Source organism: Schistocerca serialis, chromosome 9 (genome assembly GCF_023864345.2).
Source record: "Schistocerca serialis cubense isolate TAMUIC-IGC-003099 chromosome 9, iqSchSeri2.2, whole genome shotgun sequence".
NCBI classification, from domain to species: Eukaryota; Metazoa; Arthropoda; class Insecta; order Orthoptera; family Acrididae; genus Schistocerca; species Schistocerca serialis.
Genome location: NC_064646.1, coordinates 477,930,381 through 477,938,043, shown reverse-complemented (window position 1 = coordinate 477,938,043; position 7,663 = coordinate 477,930,381).

Genomic DNA, 7,663 nt, shown 5'->3' with positions numbered 1-7,663 from the left:
CTGGATGTAGTCCTGTGGAACGGCTTGCCATGCCATTTCCACCTGCCGCCTCAGTTGGACCAGCGTTCGTGCTGGACGTGCAGACCGCGTGAGACGACGCTTCATCCAGTCCCAAACATGCTCAATGGGGGACAGATCCGGAGATCTTGCTGGCCAGGGTAGTTGACTTACACCTTCTAGAGCACGTTGGGTGGCACGGGATACATGCGGACGTGCATTGTCCTGTTGGAACAGCAAGTTCCCTTGCCGGTCTAGGAATGGTAGAACGATGGGTTCGATGACGGTTTGGATGTACCGTGCACTATTCAGTGTCCCCTCGACGATCACCAGTGGTGTACGGCCAGTGTAGGAGATCGCTCCCACACCATGATGCCGGGTGTTGGCCTTGTGTGCCTCGGTCGTATGCAGTCCTGATTGTGGCGCTCACCTGCACGGCGCCAAACACGCATACGACCATCATTGGCACCAAGGCAGAAGCGACTCTCATCGCTGAAGACGACACGTCTCCATTCGTCCCTCCATTCACGCCTGTCGCGACACCACTGGAGGCGGGCTGCACGATGTTGGGGTGTGAGCGGAAGACGGCCTAACGGTGTGCGGGACCGTAGCCCAGCTTCATGGAGACGGTTGCGAATGGTCCTCGCCGATACCCCAGGAGCAACAGTGTCCCTAATTTGCTGGGAAGTGGCGGTGCGGTCCCCTACAGCACTGCGTAGGATCCTACGGTCTTGGCGTGCATCCGTGCGTCGCTGCGGTCCGGTCCCAGGTCGACGGGCACGTGCACCTTTCGCCGACCACTGGCGACAACATCGATGTACTGTGGAGACCTCACGCCCCACGTGTTGAGCAATTCGGAGGTACGTCCACCCGGCCTCCCGCGTGCCCACTATACGCCCTCGCTCAAAGTCCATCAACTGCACATACGGTTCACGTCCACGCTGTCGTGGCATGCTACCAGTGTTAAAGACTGCGATGGAGCTCCGTATGCCATGGCAAACTGGCTGACACTGACGGCGGCGGTGCACAAATGCTGCGCAGCTAGCGCCATTTGACCGTCAACACCACGGTTCCTGGTGTGTCCACTGTGCCGTGCGTGTGATCATTGCTTGTACAGCCCTCTCGCAGTGTCCGGAGCAAGTATGGTGGGTCTGACACACCGGTGTCAATGTGTTCTTTTTTCCATTTCCAGGAGTGTATAATAAGAACAACAAAGGACCCAAGACTGACCCTTGTGGAACCCCATTCTTGGTAGTTCCCCAGTTTGAGGAATGTGCTGATCTTTGCATGTTACGAGAACTACTTATTTCAACTTTCTGCACTCTTCCAGTTAGGTACGAATTAAACCATTTGTGCACTGTCCCACTCATGCCACAATACTTGAGCTTGTCTAGCCGAATTTCATGATTTACACAATCAAAAGCCTTTGAGAGATCACAAAAAATCCCAATGGGTGGTGTTCGGTTATTCAGATCATTCAAAATTTGACTGGTGAAAGCATATATGGCATTTTCTGTTGAAAAACCTTTCTGGAAACCAAACTGACATTTTGTTAGTACTTCATTTTTACAGATATGTGAAGCTACTCTTGAATACATTACTTTCTCAAAAATTTTGGATAAAGCTGTTAGAAGGGAGATTGGACGGTAATTGTTGACATCAGATCCATCCCCCTTTTTATGCAAAGGTATAACAATAGCATATTTCAGTCTATCAGGGAAAATGCCCTGTTCCAGAGAGCTATTACACAGGTGGTTGAGAATCTTATTTATCTGTTGAGAACAAGCTTTTAGTATTTTGCTGGAAATGCCATCAATTCCATGTGAGTTTTTGCTTTTAAGCATGTTTATTATTTTCCTAATTTCAGAGGGAGAAGTGGGTGAGATTTCAATTGTATCAAATTGCATAGGTATGGCCTCTTCCATTAACAGCCTAGCATCTTCTAATGAACACCTGGATCCTACTATATCCACAACATTTAGAAAATGATTATTAAAAATATTTTCAACTTCTGACTTTTTGTTCGTAAAGTTTTCATTCAATTTGATGATAATACTGTCTTCCTCTGCTCTTGGTTGACCTGTTTCTCTTTTAATAATATTCCAAATTGTTTTAATTTTATTATCAGAGTTGCTGATTTCAGACATGATACACATACTCCTGGATTTTTTAATAACTTTTCTTAATATAACACAGTAGTTTTTATAATTTTTGATAGTTTCTGGGTCACTACTCTTTCTTGCTGTCAGATACATTTCCCTTTTCCGGTTACAAGATATTTTTATACCCTTAGTAAGCCATGGTTTGTTACAAGGTTTCTTACGAGTATATTTAACTATTTTCTTGGGGAATCAGTTTTCAAATACATTTACAAAAATGTCATGAAATAAATTATATTTTAAATTGGCATCAGGTTCACGGTACACCTCATCCCAGTCTAACTGCTGTAGGCTTTCCCTGAAATTTGCAATTGTTAAATCGTTGACTGAACGTACTACTTTGGAGGACTGTTTAGTATTGCTGAATGGAGCTATGTCATATATTGTAACTAGCTGTGCACCATGATCAGAAAGACCATTCTCAACCGGCTGAGCATTTATCTGGTTAAACTTATCTTGGTCTATAAAGAAGTTATCTATCAGTGAGCTGCTATCCTTTACCACCCGAGTAGGAAAATCAATAACGGGTGTCAAATTGAAAGAACCGAGTAATACTTCAAGGTCATTTTTCCTATTACCCTCTTTCAGAGAATCTACATTGAAGTCCCCACAAATAATAATTTGCTTCCCCCTGTCTGACAGATAGCACAACAAGGAGTCCAAATTTTTCAGAAATAGATGAAAATTTCCTGATGGGGACCTATATACAGTTACAATTATAAATGTGCCTTTATTTAATTTAAGCTCAGAGGTACATGCTTCTATATGTTTCTCTACACAAAACTTTTTTGTTTCTATACTTTTTGCACAATGATAACTTTTGACATATATGGCTCATGCTGCCTGTTACTTTCACGTAAAATGTGTTATTTTACAGTATAATTCCCTAGAAGGGCTTTCAGAACAGCTCCTGACATTGGCAGGTATTCAGTGACATGAGGACTGTTTTAACGGAACAAAATCATGAGACAGAAACAGTGTAGTTTTATTTGGTATCAGTCAAATTTTTATTAGAGCACAATGAATCAGTGAACATATACAAAACAGCAAATCCAGCTTTCCAAAATGGAATTAAATTTATTACTTCTTTCATTGTAATATTTAGGCCATAAATATTGAAAAAAGTCACACCCAACAAAGTAATCAGGCCAAGAAATACACATAAAACACTCATTTGTCTGCAGATGACATGTCCTATGGCAAAAATATCTTAATGAATATACTAACTCTAAATAAACATAAATATTAATAATGTGTGTGTAAATGTATTTTCTTTTTTTTTCTTTTGCTGCTGTAGTCATTATATTAATTTGATTGCAATATACACTCTACAGTTTCATTACACTACTTTCATCTCTAATTGCTTTCTAGTTTGTTCATTTTCAGGCCAAAAGAGAGAGTTTCTTACACAAAGTGCATTATTTTCTCTCCCAAGAAATATGGTTTGAGAAACAGAGCTGCATGACTTAGGAAAGTAAGGAGTGTTTTGGACAGAGATAAAATTCTAGAATTTTATATACATAACAAAAGTCTTAACAATAGTCTCGCACATTGCATTATTGCCAGAGAGGACATTATATATTCTTAACAGTTCATCATTTACATATGCACAAGATTAGAAAAGTCTCTATTAGTATATTACATCAATTATGTAGACATTGATCTTTTTTTCAAATAAAACATCTGTCAGCTACCTGTGGAAAAGTGAGAAAATGCTGAATGAATGAAAGTGAAGATATAATCTACTGGAATGTCATATTGATGATGAAATGCACATGTTTATGAAGATGAAGCATAGAAGAAGTGATAATGAAGTAGTGAAGTTTCTTTACATGTTTTCGCAACATGTGTATAGTATGATTCTTGACAACAACAATGTACTGATGAAACATATGACATTAGATGTCTCGTTGAAAGCTGTCAGTAAGAGGAAAAAATAAAGCGTACTTGCGAGTGTCTCACAGAAAAATATTTTGAGATGAGAACAAACAGTCTTTGCAATAAATTTTTCACTTTAAGAGTATTATGTAATCAGGTATCTGAGAGTCACAGTTTCTTAGTACTGAAGCATTGAATGATTGTCTTTAGTGTTACTGTTCCATGAAGTGACAGAATACTATGCTGATACTTCATGTGTAAAGGAAATGACAAGACACATTGCAGAAAATCAACAGTCAGCCATCACATATTTTTTAATTCAAATTATTGCAGTGTGAGTAGTATCATCTGCTGATCACCTAAGTTGGTCACACACATACCCTGTCACCAGGAAAATCTGTAAACATAGAGAGAAAGATGTTAGTTCCACATAAAATGAGATTTGCAATAACAGATCCTATAAGGTATATGCCACATAATAAAGCACAGTGCTCAGGGAAATAATGGTTCTCATACATTCATTCATTCATTCATTCATTCAATCAATGATATACTCTGGTCTTTTAATCTTATCATGGAAAAGGACCTTCTGGGATGCAGATTATGTGTAGAATTACATTTGCAAAGGGAATCGACAATTGTAGTTCGCATTTATAGGCCTTACTTTAAAAGCACTATTAATGACATTAGTTCAAATAACTTATTAATGAAATATTAGCTATGCCTTATGTGAGGTCATAATGGTTATGAATGGATGCCTGAATTAGTTGTAAAGCTGCAATCTTATACTAACCAGCTATACTAACCAACTGCTCATTATTTGACACTTTACATTATATGCATGCTGACACTTCAAGATGAAATATTGCTATAAATATGGAATCTTATTTTGTGCCAATAATATAAATTCATTGCTCAATCTCTGTAAACCCTCTTGTGAGGAAAAACTATGTAGGTTGTGGGAAAAATGAAAATATACATTTACAGGGATAAGTAATTGTCAGCAACTTACACTCCTGGAAATGGAAAAAAGAACACATTGACACCGGTGTGTCAGACCCACCATACTTGCTCCGGACACTGCGAGAGGGCTGTACAAGCAATGATCACACGCACGGCACAGCGGACACACCAGGAACCGCGGTGTTGGCCGTCGAATGGCGCTAGCAGCGCAGCATTTGTGCACCGCCGCCGTCAGTGTCAGCCAGTTTGCCGTGGCATACGGAGCTCCATCGCAGTCTTTAACACTGGTAGCATGCCGCGACAGCGTGGACGTGAACCGTATGTGCAGTTGACGGACTTTGAGCGAGGGCGTATAGTGGGCACGCGGGAGGCCGGGTGGACGTACCGCCGAATTGCTCAACACGTGGGGCGTGAGGTCTCCACAGTACATCGATGTTGTCGCCAGTGGTCGGCGGAAGGTGCATGTGCCCGTCGACCTGGGACCGGACCGCTGCGACGCACGGATGCATGCCAAGACCGTAGGATCCTATGCAGTGCCGTAGGGGACCGCACCGCCACTTCCCAGCAAATTAGGGACACTGTTGCTCCTGGGGTATCGGCGAGGACCATTCGCAACCGTCTCCATGAAGCTGGGCTACTGTCCCGCACACCGTTATGCCGTCTTCCGCTCACGCCCCAACATCGTGCAGCCCGCCTCCAGTGGTGTCGCGACAGGCGTGAATGGAGGGATGAATGGAGACGTGTCGTCTTCAGCGATGAGAGTCGCTTCTGCCTTGGTGCCAATGATGGTCGTATGCGTGTTTGGCGCCGTGCAGGTGAGCGCCACAATCAGGACTGCATACGACCGAGGCACACAGGGCCAACACCCGGCATCATGGTGTGGGGAGCGATCTCCTACACTGGCCGTACACCACTGGTGATCGTCGAGGGGACACTGAATAGTGCACGGTACATCCAAACCGTCATCGAACCCATCGTTCTACCATTCCTAGACCGGCAAGGGAACTTGCTGTTCCAACAGGACAATGCACATCCGCATGTATCCCGTGCCACCCAACGTGCTCTAGAAGGTGTAAGTCAACTACCCTGGCCAGCAAGATCTCCGGATCTGTCCCCCATTGAGCATGTTTGGGACTGGATGAAGCGTCGTCTCACGCGGTCTGCACGTCCAGCACGAACGCTGGTCCAACTGAGGCGGCAGGTGGAAATGGCATGGCAAGCCGTTCCACAGGACTACATCCAGCATCTCTACGATCGTCTCCATGGGAGAATAGCAGCCTGCATTGCTGCGAAAGGTGGATATACACTGTACTAGTGCCGACATTGTGCATGCTCTGTTGCCTGTGTCTATGTGCCTGTGGTTCTGTCAGTGTGATCATGTGATGTATCTGACCCCAGGAATGTGTCAATAAAGTTTCCCCTTCCTGGGACAATGAATTCACGGTGTTCTTATTTCAATTTCCAGGAGTGTATTTTATGATCTGTATCAGTAGTTAACTGTTACAGCATAGCTAACCCCAGTAATTGGTACACGACTGCTGTATCAACACTGAAGCATCGTGCTATGTTCACAGAATGTTGCAGCAGAAAAATCTAGCACTGAGAGCTACACTCTTCACCCACATAGGTGCAAATTCTCTCCAAAACAGAAGCAAAGGACAAACTGTTATTGGAAAAAAACCCTCAACTTGATCTGTCAGAAGCCTCTGCAGAATGCCTGTAATTGCAGTGAATGTCATTATTCACAGAAGATTTGTAAGTGAATATATAGAGAAAATAAACTGAAATACAAAGTATGTAAACTGTCACAATCCTGGAACAGCATTTATAAATCCAAAGAAGTTCTCACAGAACTAGTATTTGAATGAAGATATTTTTACATTAAAATATGTTAGGATAAAAAATTCTTTAAATGAAAAACAGTTGTAGGTTGCACAGTGTTCTTTATCAACTCAAGAATGATGCAGTTCACCCAGTAGGGCATCATTAGATTATCTTGAAGTACAAGGGGAAGATGCTGCTATAATTCTGGATCACTACATCAGCAAAAAGTTACTGCCAAGTGGCTTATGCCAGTTATAGTTACTATGCCAAATGGAATAACATGAAAAGCAGATAATAAAAATGGACTCGAGGAAAATACCAGGAAACGGCAGTGGTAGAGAACAGAAGTAGAAAACAAAAGAGAGCAGAGTTACCTTGTGAGCATTGGTGGTCATAGTAGCCCAGAACAAGACCATGTGCACAAGTTGCAGATATGGCCCCAGACCAAAATGGTGCCAGAGGCCTGCCCGCATACATGCAGAACACATGTATGAATAATAAGAGCACAAGCAAAGTATTGTGACAGACACTAGGTGGCACTGTAAGTGGAGGAGGTGTTGGGGTTGGGTTACAGTGCATAACAGCAAGAAATTGTAAAATAGCAATGAACAGAAAAACAAACAAATGTAAACCATATCAGAAAAAAATGCAAAGATATATAGTTCAGGATGTATAAGATCAAAAATTATGTATGGAGGCACAAACAGAAAGGTTCAAAGGTGTAAGTGCAGTATGATGAAATTGAAAGTAGTATGTTGTCTGTGGTGTATTTAGACTTGAGTGCTGTGAATGTCAAGGAACTTGCATTAGCCAGACAGGAAGTGCTTTAAAAACTAGGTTTT